Genomic DNA, 21,442 nt, shown 5'->3' on the forward strand with positions numbered 1-21,442 from the left:
GGGTCTGAGTCTGTAGCAGTGCTGCCTAGATAGAGCTGGTTAGCTTTCTGCTGAATTAGTCACAGAGCATGGAAGTGCTAAACGGTGCCCCGTGGGAGCTCTTAAATCACAGACATACTCCTCCTTACTACTCCCAGGGTGTGGGAGCATTTCAATTCCCCCTCATAATCAGGGTCAAGCATCTCAGCCAATACCATAACCCCATTCTTTTTTTTTTTTTCATAACCCCATTCTTTGCCTGATGATTTGCTGGCACAAGTTGCCTAACGAGGTGGGTAGCAAGCTCAGCTTTCAGTTTTGTGGATCATCGCTGGGTCTTCTGGAGGAAACATCATTACATGGAAACCAGAATGTCTAAGATGACCAGAGTCCTAAGTCATGAGTACAGAAAGCAAAAATTCTACTAGCTGACCTTTCATAAGAAGAGCTATCCCATTTCTAGCCCTTTGATTCCTAGACTTGTGAATCCTAGCTTGAGGGGAAAGGCTATTGAAAAAATGAGGATATTGGCCTAGCCCTGGTGTTGCCATCCATCACTGAGTCTTCAAAAAGCCACTCCCCCATTGTATTAGGCCAGCTGCTTCAGGGTGAGAAAGAATGTAATCACACCAGCAAACTCCATGAGCCCAGGCTCATTGCTGTGCTTCATTAGCCGTTATCACTGGGAACAGGGTCATCAATGACTCCAAGCCTAATCATATCAGAGAGTCAATTCCAGATAGTGTGCAACCTTAAGGGTAGGTAGAGGACCCACCCTTCAGGTTCTGTTCTGGGGAAACCCTTCCAGCACCAAGACGTGTATTAGCCAAGATTCAATCAGAGAAACAGAACCATTAGGATTTATTTAAAAATCTGATCTTACACATGTGTAGGAATTTGTTAAACAGTCAAGGTGAGGTGGTTGCCTTTACATCTGTTGCTAGAGTTTGAGACCACCGAGAAGGGAAGATTATGTGACGATAAGAGGTGAGACGCCAACCCGGACCCCTTAAGATGGAATAGAAGCTGTTAGTCTCTGGCTCCGGCTCAGCGCTTCCAAGTTTGCAGAGTGTCCTAGAGGGACTAAGCATGCGCGTGGCTCAGGCGTCTGGGGAGTTAAAGGAGTTTCTGGCAGGAGCTGGAAGGGCCGCGTGGCTAGTGCTGCCTACCCTACCCCAACAAGGGGAGCCAGCACATAGGTGATAATACCGCAAAACGTCTCCAACGGCCCCGCTAACGTGAAACTCTTCCAAGAAGGGGGTCCTGGAAAGGACAGTGTCATCTTAGCTAAATTGGAATTAAGTACAAACCTACTGGAACATGTAACCATTGTAGCAAACATTGTGAACCGAAACCACTAACGAGACAGCGGTCCTTCGGATTAGGGATAGCGGGCCGTGTGCTGCTTTCAGTCTGTCTGTTAACAAGTGTTTTAAACACCTTTCTTGCCCTGCAGATAATCCGTGATGTATTCTGGGTGATTATTTTTAGAACTGTTGTTGCCAGTAGTCAAGACCCGTATTAAATAAGCAACGTTGGCCGCACACGGTGTATTTGGTTGGACAGAGTTTGCTGAGTTCTGAACAAAACATGGGGATGCAGTTGGAGTGCGGCCAGCTGGCTTTCCATCTAAATATAGTTCGATGCAGATAGACTCTGGTTCTTGTTAAAGGTTTTTGCATCTAGCTCTCTAAACAGATTTTTTTCTCTCTTTCATTTTATTGTCAAAGGGAAAATGATTATAGATTCATCTTTCCAAGTTAACTTTTCCTCTTTGAAGATTTAGTATCAGCAAAGAATAAAAGTGACAACTATTCGAGGACAGCATAGATTCCCCTGTTAAAGACCCTGCTATAGGTTAAGGGGTCTAGTGGGCCGGTGAGGAAACACTCCTCTTCCTTTCTCCAATCAAACAGAATGAGCTCACACACCTTCATTAGCTTCCTTCATTACTGCTCACTCCTAGGCATCTGCAAACTGTGAGTTGTGGTTAGACTAATGTGAACTTCTTCCCTCTGAGTCTTGGGAACTGGCTGCGAGGACAGCTGTACCTGTAGGGCAGACACCAAGTGCCTTCGTGTATTCCAGCCAGCTGCAAGCTTGGCTGGGTGGCCTCGTGTCCCCAGGCGCGGACAGGACAGGCCCAGGCATGCGGGGGTGGGCGAGGAGGTAGATGTGCCCACGGTGACAGAGGAGTGGGAGGCTAAGGCGAGGGCGGGGAGGATGAGCATGCACCTTGTCGGATGCCTGAGAGCGAAAGGGCCCGCCAGGCCTGAGCATGGTGCCCTACCCACCAAAAACCTGGCCGTTCTGCTTCCCAAAGGGGGTGTCCCCAGTGCTCACCCTTTGTGGGCAGGGGCGCAGAAGTCCCTAGTTATGCAAATGCAAGGTGGAGAGGATAAGGACCGCCCCACAGCCGACCAAGATCTGCACCGCTCTACAGTCTCACGCTATTCTCCTGTAACTATCACAGTGGATCCTTTCAATCAGCTTGTGAAGAAAGTCGTTTTTCATAGAATCAAGTACATTTTATCCTCATTTACAAAAAAAAAGAAAGAAAGAAAGAAGAAGAAAGAAGAAGAAAGAAAGAAAGAAAGAAAGAAAGAAAGAAAGAAAGAAAGAAAGAAAGAAAGAAAGAAAAGCAAGACCAACCCACCCCCATGCATGAGGTTACGTGGCTCGCCCGGTCCCTCCTGTGTCCCGGGATCTGCCTCCCGCAGGCGAGGAGCAGAGGGCCAGGGCCGGCCGTCCCCGGAGGCTGGGGCTCCAGGGGGAAGCCACTGGGACTCTGGAACCTGCCCAGTGGTGAGTAGAAGCCAGAACCTTCTACTGTATTGAAGATAGGGGTTTGTTTTGTTCTTGGATTCTATTTTGCCGGTGACTGAGGAGCAGAGAGCGAAGGCTGCCCTCCTCCTCTGGATAGACTCCTTGGCGGTGGCATCGTGAGAAGAATTCCTAGTCATCCTAAGAGTTTCGGCGCCAGCCACCGGCCCCTCCTTTCTCCTGCTAGTGTGGGCCACACCATCCTAGAGGAGAAGTCGATATGGCTGAGTCCAGGCCACCGAGCGCCTCGGCTGCAGAGGGGTAACCACACCCCGCGAGCCCGGCCACCTGCTGTGAACCCTGGAGGCGTCCCCACAGTCCCCACGGCCCTGAGGCCTGGCCCAGGCAGGCCTCACACCCAGCGCAGCCGAGCCCAGGGTGGCAGTGGTGGCGCCGCGAGGACATGGGGCTGCGCGATTGCAGGCTCCTGGGGGGGAGGGCAGGAATCTTGGATCCCAGCACTCAGGAGCCACAGGAGCCTCCCAGATGCAGGCCCTGACACGTCCCCAAGCCCCACTTCCACTGGAAGCACCGTGTCCCCCAGCCACTCGCTCACCTTCCATAGGTGACACACAAGGATAGAGCTAGTGACCCCGGGACCTTTGAAAGAAGTAACTGGTGGAGAAGAGCGTAACAGAAGATCAATTTGTAAAAGCAATCGTATTTGCAGATCTCCAGCTGCAGTGAAGTCCGTGTTTTACCTTCCTTGATTCTGACAGTGTAGATATTTTTTCACACTCCTTCCATCAAAAGCAGGGACTTGATTTTTATTTACTGTTGTATCGCTTAGAGCCGAGAACCGTCTGGCCTTTAGAGACGCACGATATGTATGAACTGAATGAATGCACAGGATTCTTTTTTTTTTTTTTTTAAGATTTTATTCATTTATTCATGAGAGATACAGAGAGAGAGGCAGAGACCCAGGCAGAGGGAGAAGCAGGCTCCATGCAGGGAGCCCGACGAGGGACTCGATCCTGGGATCCCAGGGTCACAACCTGGGCCGAAGGCGGCCCTAAACCGCTGAGCCACCCGGGCTGCCCAGCGCACCGGATCGAAACAGAGAAATGTCCTCGTGCGGTGTGCACAGTAAGGATCCAGGGCGGTGCCGTGGCCTCAGCTGTGCTCGCTGCAGACGGAGCCCCGAGCCCCGACGGCGGCCTGCTCCTCAGGAAGAGGACGCCTGTGGCTCCCTTAACGGCAGAGCCTCGTCCTCAAGCTCGTCGGCCCTGGGTTTCCCATTTGCACCCACCAAGCAATATTCAGAATATGATTTGCTTCCCAGGTCAGTCTTCAATTTGCTGAGAGGATGCACTAACCCTCTGACTGACACACTCCAGTCTTCCTTCTCCGTTTTAGTGCTCAAGGCATATTTACGAATAAATTTTGTTTCTTATTGTTTTTTAGATTTTATTTATTTGAGAGAGAGCACGCACGAGTGGCAGGGAGGGGCCGAGGGAGAAGCAGACCGCCCGCTGCGCACGATGCAGGCCCTGACCTGCGGCTCCATGCGGGGCTCCACGGGGGGCTCGACTCAGCTGATCCCAGGACCCTGAGGTCCTGACTTGAGCCAGAGGCAGATGCTTAGCTGACTGAGCCACCCAGGCGCCCCATAAGTTACACCTTTCTAAAGGAATCAGTCTCTTATAAATTTGATTAGTATGAACGGTCGGTGAAAATCTTAATTTTTGGTGTTCTGACAAAAATGGCCTCTTAGCCTTGCAAAGTTGTAGAAAGAACAGTTTTTGGAGGGAGACAGATGGGAGTTGAATTCTTAACTCTAATGATGTAGTGTCGTGCCAAAGCAGGCGATCGTTTTGCTGAGCTGCATGATTTCCTTTTATGAAAATGTGGACAGTAGGTGGGGATGAGATGAGATGCAGGCAAAGTGCCTAGAGATGGCTCCTCACACACGCAGTTGGGGTTATTATTTTTTTTTTTCCTTTTTCCCTGCAAAGTGGAAAGACCAGTCAGGCTACCACTTGCTGACCCCAAAATGAGGCTGCCTACCAAGATGTCTCCAGAAAAGGCTGCAAATGTCCGGGATGAATTGCCACTATTTCCCAAATTGGGCGTCCTAGATGTTCGTGCAGAGCTTGCCTGACCTCAGGTGTCCGGTACTGAAAGGCCCCCCTTGACCTCCCAGCAGCCCTCTAGACGTCCTACTCCGAGCAGCAGGTAGATCCAGAAAGTCTCTGCCCTAAGCCTGTGTGGATCTTAGGGTCCAGCACCTGCCCTCGTCCAGGGTCTCCAGGAAAGCAGAGTCCATAGAGATACGGAGACACAGAAAATGAGATTCAGTAGCAGCGAGTTGGCTCTCACAGTCACAAGGTCGAGGAATCCCACAACTGGAAGGACCTGGGAAAGCCAGTCCGAAGGCTACGGGCTGGAAAACCAGTGGCACAGACTCCAGTCTGGAGGAGAACCCAGAGCACCGAGGGCGGGAGACAGCGGCTCCCACCTGAACGCGTCCAGTAGACTGAATGCAAGCTCCCCTCCCTTGCTCTGTGGGGTGGATGGTGCCCACCCACCTGGTCACTCAGCCCATCCACTCGAAAGCTAATCTCTTCAGAAACTCGCTTACAGACATTGGCAAAAATAATGTATAGGGGCCCGGGCGGGGGGCTCGGTGGGTCGGGCTGCCTGCTCAGTGGGCAGCCTGCTTCTCCCTCTCCCTGCTGCTCCTCCAGCTTGTGCTCACTCGCTCTCTCTGTGAAATAAGTATGTTTTTTTAAATCTAAAAAAAAAAAAAAAAAAAGCAATGTTTGGCTATTTGGGCATCCTACGGCCGGGTCAAGGTAACACATACACTAAGCCGTCACAGTGCGTATGGAGCTGCACCTGGACCTGCCACTGTACTGGAGGCTGGTCCCCGGGTGGCATCTACTATGTGGCCCCGACCCCAGCCCCGCGTATCTCCCAGGGCTTCTCCTTTTGTCCACACACGGCCCCAGAGGACCTGAAAGCCGCTGCCGTGGGAGCTCCATCACGTGACTGTACACAAATACATTTCACTCTACTTTTTGATATATCTAGTGGACCAAAATGTCTTCTTTTTATGCGGCAACTTTGATTTTTCATATTTATCTGAGTGGGAGAGAAAACGGTTTGTATATAGAGAAATACAATTATGGAGATTAGCTTTGAAAACTCCAAGTAATATTGCTGAAATCTGTCGAGTGACAAAATTATAAAAGTTTTAGGAAATTTAGGATGTTTGAGTTGAGCCTGAATATGGATAAAACCCTCTGAGGGATCCCTGGGTGGCGCAGCGGTTTGGCGCCTGCCTTTGGCCCAGGGCGCGATCCTGGAGACCCAGGATCGAATCCCACATCGGGCTCCCGGTGCATGGAGCCTGCTTCTCCCTCTGCCTGTGTCTCGGCCTCTCTCTCTCTCTGTGTGACTATCATAAATAAATAAACATTTAAAAAATAAATAAAAACTTTAAAAAAAAAAGACACACTGCTTCAGCTTAAAGCAATTTAAAAAAAAAAAAAAACCCTCTGAGTGTGTAATTTATCTACGGGAGAAAAAAGTTGGTGTATCATTGATCATAATTGAACGATTTTAGGTCTTTATTCACCATACTAATCTTATATTTTTTAAGATTTTTATTTATTCATGAGAGAGAGAAGCAGAGACACAGGCAGAGGGAGAAGCAGGCTTCATGCAGGGCGCCCGACGTGGGACTCAATCCCGGGACCCCAGGATCATGCCCTGGGCTGAGGGCGGTGCTCAACCGCTGAGCCCCCCGGGCGTCCCAACCATACTAATCTTAAACCTAACTAAACATGTATATTCTCTCTATATCCTAATTGCTTGTGTTGTAGATATATAATACTAATATGGACAAATATTAAAGTGTCAAGCAAATATGCACATAAATAAATTCTCTTTTTAATCACATATGATTGGACAGCAGGTGCACTTCTTGATTCGAACCTCAGTGAACCACTTAGCCCACTAACTCCCAAGACATCCTAACAATTATACAGACTAAACTTTAAAAAAAAAAAAACAAGCTGGCTGAGATATAATCGATGTTAGTACAGCATACCTGTTTTAAGTCTACAGTCCCACAAGATTTACAAGAACCAGCACTACAGTCACAACATACAATATTTTCACAGGCACACACCAGCAAATTTCTTACATGCATATTTTGAAAAAAAATAAAAAATAAAAAAACCTCCCCCAGCTTCTCACCTTTTCAGCCCCAGATAACCACTTCTTTGATTTCCGTTACTATAAGTTAAATTTTTTTAGACACGATGGAGAGTGCCATAAATAGTGACTCTGTGTGTGAAGATACTAGGCAGCTTTTTTCTTTTTTCATTTAAAAATCACTTTGAAAGATAATTAAAACATTGAAAATAAAAATGACAATTTATTGTGGATTTTACGACACAGGGTAACTGGAAAAACCAATTGTAGTGGGCCCGCACGATGGAGCACTACTCAGCGATGCAAAGGAGCCGCTGCTGACATACGAGCCCGCGAACGAGTGCCCAGGACATCACGCTGGGCGAGGAAAGCCAGGCCCCGCGTGGCACTCTCCATTTCTGTGTGTAGCTCTAAGTTTCCATTTGGATCATTTTCTATTTCACCTGAAGAACTTCCTCTAATATGTATTGGAGAGAAGTTCTGCGACCAGTGAATTTTATCAGCTTCTGTTTATTTAAAACGTCTTAAATTAGGGCTGTGTTTTTGCAGGATATTTGCACTGGCTACAGAAATTTAAGCTGGCCTTCTTTACTTCTTTCAGCACTTTATTTTTTTTAATTTTTTTAATAAATTTATTTTTTATTGGTGTTCAATTTCAAAGATATTAGCCCATCACCTTCTAACTTGCGTGATGCCTGATTGTGTCTGAAATCATTCTTGTTCCTGTGTATACCATGTGTCTCTTTTCTTTTGACTCCTTAAGATTTTATCATTGGGAGGTAGATAGTTTTAAATTTGGAGTATTAGAGGTTTTTTTGTACTGTGGGTTTATAGTTTTTGTCAAATTTGAAAACAGTTTATTTTTTTTTAATTTTTTTAATTTTTATTTATTTATGATAGTCACAGAGAGAGAGAGAGAGAGAGAGGCAGAGACACAGGCAGAGGGAGAAGCAGGCTCCATGCACCGGGAGCCCGACGTGGGATTCGATCCCGGGTCTCCAGGATCGCGCCCTGGGCCAAAGGCAGGCGCCAAACCGCTGCGCCACCCAGGGATCCCAAATTTGAAAACAGTTTAGCCAGTATTCTTTAAATATGCTTTCTGTTTCCTTTTGCCTCTCATATTCTCTCTCCCTCCCTTCCTTCCTTCCTTCCTTCCTTCCTTCCTTCCTTCCTTCCTTCCTTCCTTCCTTCCTTCCTTCTCTCTCTCTTCCTTTTTTCTCCCCATAATTTATTTTGGGTAGATTCTATTGCAATATCTTCAAAACAAGTGTTGTTGCTGTTTGCAATATATATTCATCTGTTAATTCTGCCCAATGAAATTTTCATCTCGGACACTATATGTTTCGTTTCTTAAAAGTCATTTTGGTTTTCTTTTTTTGTTGTAGGAAAATATACATGACATAAAGTTTACCATTTTCACTATTTTTACATGTACAGTTAAGTACATTTCTATTGTGTCACTTGGTTCTTTTTTATGTCTTGCACATCTCTCCTCATCATGTTTATGTTTCCTTTAAATCCTTGACCATGGTTACAACTTGCCTTGATATTCGTCGCTGCTAAGTCCATCATGTATGGCATCGATTCCTTTGACTGACTTTTCTTATGGCAAAGGTCACACTTTCTGGCTTCTAGACATGTCTGACAATTTTTTTTTTTTTTGATACCCAAAATAGTAAGAATTATGTTACTGAGTGTCTGGATTATGTTTTCTTGACCTAGTGCTAAGCTTTGTTTTTGCAGGTGGTTAAGTTACTTGGGGATCAGTTTGATCTCTTTAAGGCCTGGGTTGGGTCTATAGTATCATTTACTCCAAAAACAGTTAATTTCTGTTACTAATATGATCGTTTTGGAGTCTCCACTCCAAATGCTTGAGCATTTCCCCACCCTGTGTGAGCCCTGGAAATTGTTTGCCTCGTCCTGTGGAGTTTCGCTCCTAAGCATCTGCAGCCTATTGCTCGGCAAAAACTCAAGAGGACTTCCCTTAGAGTTCTGAGCTCTTTATCTATGTTATTTCCTCTCTTTCAGGGCTCTGTTTTCCACCATCAGCAGACCCTGCGACCTCCTTGAATCCTAATTTCTCATTGGGACCTCTGGGCTATGTTCTCTACTTTTTATAGTCTTACCGTTGGTTATAAAGAGAAAAGAGCCCACTCACAGGATGTCTCACCTTGTTTCCTTCTCTCAGAGATCACAGGTCTCTGACACCAATATAATTAAAGCCTGAAGACAGCTGTTGCCTGTATATTTGGCAATTTTACATTTTCATGGCAGGAGGTTAAGTCCTGTTTTTGTTGCTGAGCCTTGGCCAGAAGTAGAATTTTGAAAATGTTAATTTTCACATCTTTCCTGTATTCTAGATTGTTAACTAGAACACTCATCTCAGAAAACCTTAGACATGTTTTAGTGCTAAAAAATCAGCAAAGACAGTAAAGATGAGTGAGGACTCAAGCTGAGACCAATCACTTTAAATTACTAGGCATAAATTCTCCAAAACTAGACAAGTTTTTGTTCAAGAGCGAAGAACTGAAGGCCGTTGGTATTGACAGTATCTCTTTTGTCTTCTCTTTGCATATTCCTCAGAAACCCAAATAGGTTGTAATAAACCTAAATAGGTCTCTGAGCTTTAATGTTGTGGCAGTTTTTCCTGGGGTCATCACTTTTGTTTCATTAAGGAGTTCAATGGCCCAAGAAGGAGCAATTATCCCACATGGGTGTTTAACTTCTAGTCATACCAACTTCTCTTCTGAAAACTTGCAGCTCAGCCCACTGCTTTTATTTGGCTACACACTGTTCCCATAGCCTGAGCTTCAAATATGTGATATCTTCTTTAGTATCCATTGTGTTACAACTCTCCTCCCCCTCCTAAATAATAGGCATCTTGATGTAATTATTTTTCAAGCCTGAAGGCAGCGAATATGACAACTAAAATTAAAAAGATGTAGGCACTGTCACCATCCACAGGGAGAATTTTAAATTTTCTAGACAATCCATTTGATAGCTAGGCTCTCTGGAACATGTCTGCCAATTCCAGTTCAGCTCTTTGTTCCAAATTAAAGTATTTGGTTTATATAATCGAAAGAAGAGCATAGCATTTTACTTCTCTTCAGCTCAAGTCTTCATGCTTTTAGTTTTTTACTTAAAATTTCAATGCTAAAAATAAAATCCAGGCCTCCTAGGGAATAGCACTAAAGTTGTTGAGAACTTTCCCTTATTCAACACATTTGTTGCTCTGCAGCCTTTTTCGCCCACACAGGTGTGCATGATAGATTAACTGAGTGACATTTCCGTTCGATAGTTTTCATTATCAGTGCACACCAAGTAAAGAACACAGGTTCATTCATCAACTGATTCACCCCTTTATTCACCCAGCACACTTGTGCTGAGTCCATTACTATGGTATGCAGGGGTGAGTTAAACAAATACAGCTCTGCCCTCGTGGATTTTAGAGGATCACATCAGTTAACATATCAACAAAGAAATGAATAATTATAAAATGTGATAGGTTATGAGGGAAACAATAGGCCTTGTAATGGAGAGTAGCAGGCCCCAGGGCGGGGGGGCGGGGGCAGATTCTCTGGTAGAGGTGTCAGTAAGGACTCAGGAGGTGACATGGAGGTGGAGACAGAAATAATTAGAAGAAGCCAGCCATGTAGACAGGGGCAAGAACTTTCCAGGCGAAGGGAAGTGCATACATTAAGGCCAGAAACACTTGGCAATTCAAGTGGCTGAAAGGAGGCATAGTCAATGGACTATAGTGAACAAGTGGAAAGCAATTGCAAAAGTAAGCAGGCATCCGATTATGCAGGGCCTTTAGATCAGGGTAAGATGGCTGGATTTTACTATCAACGCAACAGAAAACCCCCGAAAGAGTTGGCCCAAGGAGTAAGATAAGAACATTTATAGTTTTAAAAGTCACAACCTAGAGTCTGGAGGCTAGAGTAGGAGGAGAAGAAATTCAAACAGTAAAACCAGAAGACGGTTATCATAATAGCCCACGTGAGAGGAGACGGTACTGATCAAGAAGTAGTTAGAACGGAGGTTTATTTTCATCATAGAAACACCTGCACACGCTCATGCATTGGCTGCATGTGTAAATATGTATGTTGCTGTTTGTGGGCTTGAGCCATTGGGGTGAGGGTATAGGGGACGGAGGAAAAGACAAAAAAAATCAGGAATCACTTCCATTTTTTTGGTTGGGACAAGTAGGTGGGGAGAGGTACTATCTCCTGAAATAGGAAAGGGATGGGAAGGACATGATGAATGGCTCACTGTCTGAGTTGTCAAACCAGTTCAAAGCAAGATGAATATCAGCCACTGAAATATGAAAGCCTCGGCGTTTCCCCATTTGTTTATAAATACCAATATGACTGCACATCTGCATTTATTAGAGAGCCATCCCAAAAGGAAAACCAACCAATTCAATAAATGTGATTAAGACTTCTGTTAGAATTAACCTTCATAGGACCCAAATTATAGATATATTTTTTAAAGATTTATTTATTTATTTATGATAGAGAGAGAGAGAGAGAGAGAGAGGCAGAGACACAGGCAGAGGGAGAAGCAGGCTCCATGCAGGGAGCCCGACGTGGGACTCAATCCCGGGACTCCAGCATCACACCCTGGGCCAAAGGCAGGTGCTAAACCGCTGAGCCACCCAGGGATCCCCTTATAGATATTTTTCACTTACCCATGACCTTTGCCCAAGTAGTCCATGATCCCCCAAAGTTTCCAATATGGGTTAAAATGAACTCTCAACACATCAGAAGGGTCTAAGGCATCTGCGTTATGCTTGTCCTTTCTCTTTTCCTTTGTGTATGAAATTTGGGGTTAGAAAAAGCATCCTGAATAACAACAGCTAAGACTTGAAATGGGCTCCCTGAGGTTTGGAAAGAGCCTCCTTCGGTGGGGTGGGGGTGCTTCATGTGTAAGGTGATTGGGTGCCTTGCACCAGTGACAGGCATTTGTCCTCCTGCTGTCACTTTCGATACCATATGCTATATGTACTAACCAGTACCTGGCGCCCGTAAAAAAGTTAACATGAGTGATATACGCATTTAGCCAAATATTCATTAATTGAATTTATTTACTTACCTCCCACCATCTCCGACTCATCTTCCTACTTCCTAGAGCCTTGTTGCAGGGACAATCCCACGCACTTCGGACCTCAACTAAAGCAGCCCTTTGTCTAGGACAAGCCCTTGGTGCTCTACCTTCTCAACATCTGGCTGGACCAGACACTTTTCTTCTGTGCTTTCGTAAGGCCCTGTTCACTCTCCTCTTTGAGTACTTCCAGACTGTACTGTAACTGTTGCCTAACTAGACAAAATTTTTTGGAGGGCAGAAACTATTTTTATATGTTGAGTATCTGGCATCACACTGGCACAAGCTAAATGCATGTGGTATGATGCATGAATGAATAGTACAGGGTTTTGCCTTGCACTATACATTTACTTACTGTTCACAAAGATTATATAAGAACATAAGGACAATAGCAACTTCATCATACTCAGATTGAATAAAAACATTTCCTGCCTGTGACAGAGTAGAGCAATATGGTGTGAGTGGGTGATGGTGGGGAGGGCTACGTGGAGGTGGGTAAGGACATTCTTATAAAAAGTTTTAGCAGGTGGGTTAAGTCTGTAATTAAAAGACTATCATCTCTGAAAATACATGCAAGTTGATTCTTTACCAAAGCATTTATCTGGTGTTTTGTTGACATGAATTCAAGTAGAACTTTGTCATCTCAAGGTTCATTTAGCTATTTAGGTTTGCAAATCAATTCTGACATATTTACAAATCACTAGGAGTTATGTTAATCTGATAAGAAGTGTGCTCTTAGAATTTGGATTTTGCAGGGCTTCCTTAATTCTTAAATTGATAATTGCAACAAAGGTCATCTTCTGCTTTTCTCTTTCCATATTAATATTCTTACATGAATTTTAGACAAAGTATATTATAAAGCAAAACCTAGCCAAATTAGTATCTGAATCAAATTAGTAGAATAACTAATCCCCCCTCAAATTCTGTTTATAATAATGGCTTTAGAGGTGCCTGGATAGCTTAGTCGGTCAAGCGTCCAACTCTTGATTTTGACTCATGTCATGATCTCAAAGTCAGAGATCAAGACCTGCGTCAGGCTTCACATTCTGCACAGAGTCTGCTTGTCCTTCTGTCTCTGTGCCTCACACCAACATGGGTGCTCTCTCTCTCTCAAACAAATTAATAAAATCTTTGGGGGGAAAAAAAGACCTTAGGCTTTATCAATTTGACAAGTGTAAAGTAATTTCTTTTTCTGGTTTCAATTTATTTTCTCAATTACTGATAAATTGGAGCATCTCTACAATTGCTTTTTGCCTCTTTGAAATGTACCTATTATGTGACTTAGCAGATGCTCATTTTTCTAGTTAGGCCCTTGGCGTAATTTTACTGATTTGTGTAAGTTTCTTTATGGTCTAGATCAGCAGTTATCAAACTTTTTCTTTAAAGGGCCAGCCAGATAAAGCAAATATTTTAGATGTGTACCACGTAGGTCCCTATTGCTGTGTGGCGAGAAAGCAGCCTTAGACAGCATGTAATTTCATAAAATAATGCCGAGCCATACAACTGATGTCTGACTTGGATTCTGTGACATTTGCTATAAGGTTTGCCATAGACACTTGGTTCATAATCCTAACTTGGAGAAATTGGCTTCTATTCCTAGTTTGATAAGATGTAATCATAACTAGATGTTGGACTTTATGAAATAATTTTTTCACTTTTAGTAAGAAAACCGTATTATATCTTCTCTAGTTGACTAAAGGGAAGAATTACATTGATGACTTTACTCATATTCAACCATCCTTACATTTCTGTGACAAACCCCGTTCTTCATGCTATGGTATTTCACAAATACCATTGTGCTATCACTTTGTTTCAATTGGCTGATATTTTATTTGGAACTTGTACATCTGTATTCATCAACAAAATGAGCCCCTGGTTTCTTTTCTTGTGTTGCCCTTCTCTGATTTTGAAATCAAGTTATACCATAATCACGAAACAAACCAGAATGTGCCCTTTCTCTATTTTCCACAAAAATGAGTAACAGTTTAACTATTTATTCCTTGAATTTGGTAGAATCTCAAAATAGCTTGTAGTTTTTTAAGATGGAATTTTTAAAGTTAAAACAGCCACTTTGAAACCCCTTAAAAGCACAAAGGTGAGCAAAAATCAAAATGGCTGCACTAATGCCTCAGGGAAGCTCGATTTTTAAAGGAATTTTTTTTCCTCCCTTCCACAACCTCCCCTACTCCCTTTTTAGCCTTTCTTTTCAGGGACCCAGTCCCACCCTAAAGACAGAACAAAGGAGGCCGGTGCCTGCACAGAATTCCTGTCAAAATCAGCTAGCTGCTGTATTTCCCTGTAAGGCACCCCCCTCTTCCTCCCAGAGGGCTTGCAGGTTTTGAAGGCCGTTGCCTGCTGCAGACTCCTTAATCCAGCAAAGCCATAAATCCATTGTTCCTTTTTATCCCAAACTCTGTCTTCTGCTCTATTTTGGCTCTGACGCCCAAAGGTCAGTTTCAACAACACTTTCTGTTTCCTTAACACTCATTTGCTCAACTTTTCTATTCCTTTTTGTGCTGATTTCTAGCATTTATTTTTCTTCGTAAGTATGTATGTTTCATGATGATTTTCAGGGGTTTTTTGGCACACTGCAATTTACTTTTGAAAATTATTTTAAGCTTTTTTTTCTGTGGTTGTTTCCACTTATTCTGTAATTTATCTATTTTAACTTTTTTTTTTTTTTTTCAGTAAGAAGTTCTGGCCCAAGGTCTCTGGATTTAGTCAATCTTTTCAAAGAACTGTTTTCATTATTCTCTTCAATTTTTTATTTCCCTTATACCTATCCTTATTTCTTTTTTTCTTATTTCTTTGATGTTGCTCTACTCTTTTTTCCTGATTGTATTAATTGAATGCTTAGGTCATTTTAAAAAGATTATTCTATTATTTATCCTGACAAATATGTATAAAGAATTATTTATACATATTTATACAATTTATTTATCCTGACAAATATGTATAAAGAATTAATTTCTTTTATATTGCTTTATCTGTGCCTCCCAGTTGATGATAAACATGTTTTTATCACCATTCAATTCTAAGGATATTTGCAATAGCCCTTATGAATTCCTTTCATAGGAGAGCTGTAGAGCAGTAGTATATCTTATAAGGACAACAATTGAGAGTTTTCTAAACGATCCACTTATTTTCTAATTTTATTTAAATTATTGTCAGAGATGTTCTGACATATTATTATGTGTCGTAATAATCATAATATAACATAACACATAATTATGTGTCATAATATGTCATAATAATCCATATTATTTTGGAATTTATTGCTCCTTCCTTTGCTGCCTAGTTACATGGAGAAATTTTCCAAATTTTCTGTAAGTGCTCGAAAAAAGTATCACTTGTTCATTTGTTGGATATACTTTAGTATGTTTCCAACGTTCTATTATATAGTGTTCTATTATACAGCTATTTTTTTTTAGCTTGTTAGTAACCGAATTATTCATATATTCAGATCTTTGTATCTCTTTGATGGAGGAGAGCAGGAAAAAAGTTGCTAACTAAAATTGGTGGTTACTCTATTTCTCCCTGACATTCTGACACCTATTACTTTTCTGAGTATCTGGTTCTATTGTTATGTACATATTTATTTATGGTAATAGTAGCTTCTTATTCTATTGTGCTTATTCTTTTTCATTCTTCACAGCATATGACTATACATTGTCCTTCATATATGTCAGACACCAACATATATACTCCAATTTTCTTTTGCTGTTATCTCACTTTTTAGTCTTCAATTTTCAAATTTTTTACACATTTGCTTTAATTGTTCCTTGAATGACAACATGTTACTAAATCTTGGTTTTTTAACTGTTCATTAGTAAATTTTATCCAATGTTTAAGATATAAACATATATCAATTCTATACAATTTTCTCCATTAAACAGAAGAGAATGCAATACTTCTCAACTCATTTTAAGAGTCCAGACATGAAGAAAAAAAGAGCCCAGACATGATAGCAGGATCATAAAACCATGACAGCAAAACCAAAGGTATTGTAAAGAAAACTATAGAGCAGAATCCTTCATGCATATATACACAAAATCCTCAACAAATTGTCAGCAAATCAAATCCAGTGACACATAGAAAGGATAATACTTCACAGCCATTCATACCCTGGGAAAACAGAGCTGATTTCAAATTTGAAAAATCAGCATACTTTACCATATTGGCAGACCAAAGATGTCACACATTAGGATCATCTCAATAGATCTAGAAAAAGCACTTGACAAGTCAACATTGTCTTTTAGCTGGAAGTCAACATCGTTTTTTAGTTGCCCAGTGACCTTGGCTCTCTGAGAGTTTCAAGAAAAGTCATAAACTTACAGTTCGTTCAGCTTGTTGTTAGTGATGTTGTTACTGTGATATATAATGGTAGGAGCAATGTCTCTTTCTGCTCTCTGTATCTAAAAAGAAACTAAATGTGATTATGACTATCCTTTTATTTCCAATAGTTATAATCTGCTCTTTTTCAGATGTACCAGGACTTGTTTTATTCCTGATGATTTTGATTTAAACTCTCTTATATTAAAATAGAAGTTAAAGACTTCTGTTTCCAGGAAGATAGAGTTGACACAATTTTCCCTGTTCCTGCTGCTAAGCACCACTAAAGTCCCTAGATGTTATATAAAAAAGCAAGGTAATACAATTCTAGAAGAAGGAGAGAATAAGCAGATTGGCTAGAGACCTTGAAATGCAAGGAACAACAATGTAGTGAGTTCCTCTGTTTTCTTTTTACCTCCAATATATCAGGGAAATAAGGGCTCATTCTCACTGGGTGGTAATGACGTCTGTCCCTTGCAGTGTCCATGGAGACCACGTAGGAAGCCTGGACTTCAGTGGCCACCTGGCAGTAAGGAGGTGTTCCTACCCCTCTCCCCTGCGGTGGTATTGGAGGAGTCCAGCGGAGGGTAAAGGTTTTTTACCACCACTCAGCAGGCCACACACCTCTTCCTCACAACACCAAAAGCATGATCCATAAAAGGGAAAATGACAAGCAAGACTCTATCAAAATCAAAATTTTTTCATCTATGAAAAACCATGTGTGGAGGATAAAAAGTCAAATTAAACCCTGGAAGAATATTTTGCAAAACACATATCTGACAAAGGACTACCATCTAGAGCATATAGGGGACCTTCAAAATTCAATAATCAAAAAGCAGACAATTTCATTAGAAATTGGGCAAGGAGTATGGGCAGAGATGTCAGTACACAGGATATACAGACAGTAATAAGAACATAAAAAGCCATGAGAGTAAATTAAAATCACAATATCACTAAATACCTATCAAAATGGCAAAAAAAAAAAGTAGTAACAACACTAAATGAGGGTAAAGATGTAGAGAAACTGAATCACTCATACATCATTGGTGGGAATATAAAATGGCACAGCCATCCTGGAAACTGTTGGTAGTTTCTTAAAAACTAAACAAACAATTACCATATGATTTGGAATTGTATTCCTGGGCATTTACTCTAGAGAAACAAAAACTCTTGTATACACGCAAACATATACATGAATGTCTATAGCAGCTTTATTTGAAATAGTTACAAACTAAAAACCACCAGATATCCTTTCCTAGGTTAAGGGTTAAAATGTGCCAATCCATCCAGTGGAATACTATTTAGCAACAAACAAGAACAGACTATTCATAAAATCAGCACCCGAGATGGATCTCCAGAGAATTATGTGGAGTAATAAAAACCAGTCCCTTCCAAAGGTTACATACTGGACAGTTTCATTTATGTAACATTCTTGAAATGACGGTTATAGACTACAGAAATGCAGAAGAGATGAATGGTTGCTAGGGGTTAAGAATAGGAGCGCGGATCTTGGAAGGGAATTGGATGTTGCCATAAGAGGGCAACAAAAGGAGTCCTTGAGGTGGTGAAAATCTTATGTGTTTGCCTATATCAATGGCAATATCATAATTGTAATATTGTATTATTATTTTTACAAGATGTCACCACTGGGGGACACCGGGTGAAGGGCACATGGGATTTTGATTCGTTTCTAAAACTGAGTGTGAGTCTACCATCATCCCCAAACAAAAGATTTCATTCAAGAGCAGATGTTGTATATTCTTTATCACTTAAAAAAATATATTCTAAGCGCATTTAATACTACTTGTAGTGAATTCACATTCTGATTATTCCTTTTATTGTTAGTGCTCCTTATTTTATTTCTTCACATATTTGGGATGTTTTTTTAAATGCTTATTTGAAGTGAAAGATTGGTGATTTCCTCTCTCTCCTCCCCTTACCCTTTTCCCCAGTTTTCCACTCTTCTCAATTTTCTCTTCAACTCTCCTCACTAACAGTTAGTTGCCCTTCCTCTCAACACACACAAATCTGAGTTCACTCATCCCTACTTAGAAGTTTTTTATTGCTTCCACTCAGCATTTGGGCTTCTAATCCAAGGCAAGGACTTGTAAGGATGTTTGGGGACTGCTGTGCTATGGCAGTATTGGGGACACTGAGATGCAGGCACTGACCCGGCACATGGACTGGTTTAGCTTTGGGTGGTGAGGTGATGGTTTGCTTGCACCACTTCCCTAGGTCCTCAGCTTCCCATGAAGCTGAAGAGCCAGGAGGTGGTTCAGAAACATTTATTTATTCTCATTTTGTGGGTCAGAGAGCCATACCCGAGCCCATGGCTTCACACAGCAAGCCTCTCTCCAATCCCTCATCTCGCAAAGTTTGGCTCCCTTTCCCTGGCAGGAATGAAACTCCTGGCCACCACTTCTGGCTTTTGGAACCAGATTCTAAAATGCCAATGGTTTCAGCCCCATTTTTGTGTTCGTTCCTGGGCAGTTCCTGTTTCACGGAGATCTCCATCTTATTTCTGAGCCTAGACATACATTTTTGGTTTTCTATTTTATCTATCATTACTGTAAGTTTGGACATAAGTTCAGTGTATAAACTCTACTCTCTTGCTCTGACGCTCAGCCATAGGAATTTGCTTTTTACCTGCATTTTTATTTAACGTGAGTTGGTAAATAGACCTTAATGAATTGAAGAAAAATAGCTACAAAAAAGGGACTATATCATATCATCACCAGCTAAAGATGCCAAATGTTTTAATTCATTGTATTTATTAAAACTTTCTGTGTTACTGAGTTTTCTAGGGGCACTCACATTTTTTTTTTAAGATTTTACTTTTTTTTTTAAGTAACCTCTACTCCCAATGTGGGACTTGAAATTGCAACCCCAAGATCAGGAGTCACATGTTCTACCTACTGAGCCAGCCAGGTGCCCCGGGGCACTCTCATTTTTAACAAGTTAAAAATACGTTGTAAGGTATGAAATCAATATTTATCAAAACCACTCAGAGCTATATGCCAAGTATAAATAAAATATTTCATTTCTCCTACCCAGAGACAAATAATAAATTACTACCAACTCAAGTTGATAAACACTCAAAAGGAAAAAAAGAGAAAGCAGCCGTGAAAACAAGCCCATCCTTTATCACGTAAACAAGGCATCCAAGGTAGTCAGACCCCAGCAGCAAAGGGCTAACATACCTTTGAGCTCTCTGTATTGCATCCCTCTTCCACATTAAAAGGAATTGTGCAGGAGGAGAATTGGGGGAAGTGAACTGCTAGTTGTGCAAAGTGTCATCGGTCAGCCACAGTAATACATGGAGTGTTGTCATGTTTCCCTGCTCAGTTCTTTTATTTCCAGTTACATCCTTAGCCAAGAACAACAATACCTCTAACTAATTATCTCCCCTGCCTACACCCTGGCACACTGCATCATCTAGCTCATGCCTGCCTTGCATGGAGAGAAGACTCGGCGATTTTTTCAGTTCTCATAAAAAGAGGGGACAGTCAACCCAGATAATTCAGGACAAATGTTCCCCTGGGGCCCTGAACCATCTTGCTTATTTTCCATATTAATCACATTCACTACATCATGGCCAGATTCCATTTTGTCCTGTGTGATATTGAGGCACTCGTAATGTTTTATTATTCTATATACATTTATTTCTACCTGATTAGTTTGCCACAGCATGAAGTAAGCACCATTCAATTAAAAAAAAAAAAAAAAAAAAAAGCAGGGCCAGAAACAGAGCACATTTTTCTATGACATGGGCTCCACATCATCTACAATGATAAACAAGTTTAACAAATAATAACAATAATAATAATCCTCCTTTTTCCTACTGGCTTTATCTCTATGACCAAATCAATAAAAACACAAGAATTAAGACATAAAGCTCCTTTGAAAAAATACCTTGTTGATCATGGTCTCTCAGTATCAGCACCATCGATATTTTGGGCCAGATAATTCCGTCTCGTGCACTGTACAATGTTTAGCAGCATCCCTGGCCTCTGCTTGCTCCACGCCAGGAGCAATACTGCCCTCCAAGTTAGTTAGGATGACCAGAAATGTCTCTAGACACTGCAAAAGCGTCCCCACACATGATTAAAAACCATTACGTAAACTTTACATTTGGGGGGATACTGATGTTTTTCACCTTCTGACTCTTCAGTTACGGATATGACCTTAGAATCCATCTATGCAGATCCCGCCCCTGTAACTCAACTATTTGTTTCCTATTTTACAAATGTTATGAATTAATCTTCTGAGATAGTCACCAGCTGGTCTGGTCTGTGTTCTCAGTCCACCCTCAGGCATCCTCAGGCAACAACATGAAAGCTACCGTTTACCCAGAGATTGATTAAGGGGACAATACTCAACAATCAGCAAAGATAGCAAATTCTGTGCTCCTCCAGCTTTAAGTCTGTGGGGGAGCCAAACAGAGCAAGTTTATTTAGGTTGACACCTCAATCTCCTTAATGACCAGAACTTTATCCATGCTGTTTTTGAGGGAAGCAATAGGAATTTTGTGACCAGTTTACTTATGATGTTTACACTTCAAGAGCATCTTGATGCATATAAAATCTCAGCATTGCTAGTAAATTGATGCACAAGTGATTCAATAGAACTCTATAATTCTTCACAAACCTACCATCTCACATAAATGTTTTAGATCTGGAATGAAAAATTCAAGTATACGATGTTTCTCTTGACCCTTTAAAAGAGATGGGTTTAGTTTCCAAAAACAGGTTGACTGCCGGGGTTTTCACATGAATCTGAATGCCGTTCTTGTGTGTCACTTTTTTATTTTTTAACTTTTATTTATTTTTTTAATTTGTGTATCACTTTTTTAGGCTGCTTTTCAAAAATCCTGATATGTGGCATAATGCAATTTGCACATCGCCATCCTTAGATTGTCTCTGCAGTTTCTGACCCAGTGCTTTGAAGTAATTTTCTGAAATCAGTGGGAATAGTCTTTAAGCACAGTCTGTGCACTATGTGTGGATAACACAGTGAACCAGAAACACCAACACGGAGTAAAGTG

Source organism: Canis lupus, chromosome 1 (assembly GCF_011100685.1).
Source record: "Canis lupus familiaris isolate Mischka breed German Shepherd chromosome 1, alternate assembly UU_Cfam_GSD_1.0, whole genome shotgun sequence".
Taxonomy (NCBI): Eukaryota; Metazoa; Chordata; class Mammalia; order Carnivora; family Canidae; genus Canis; species Canis lupus.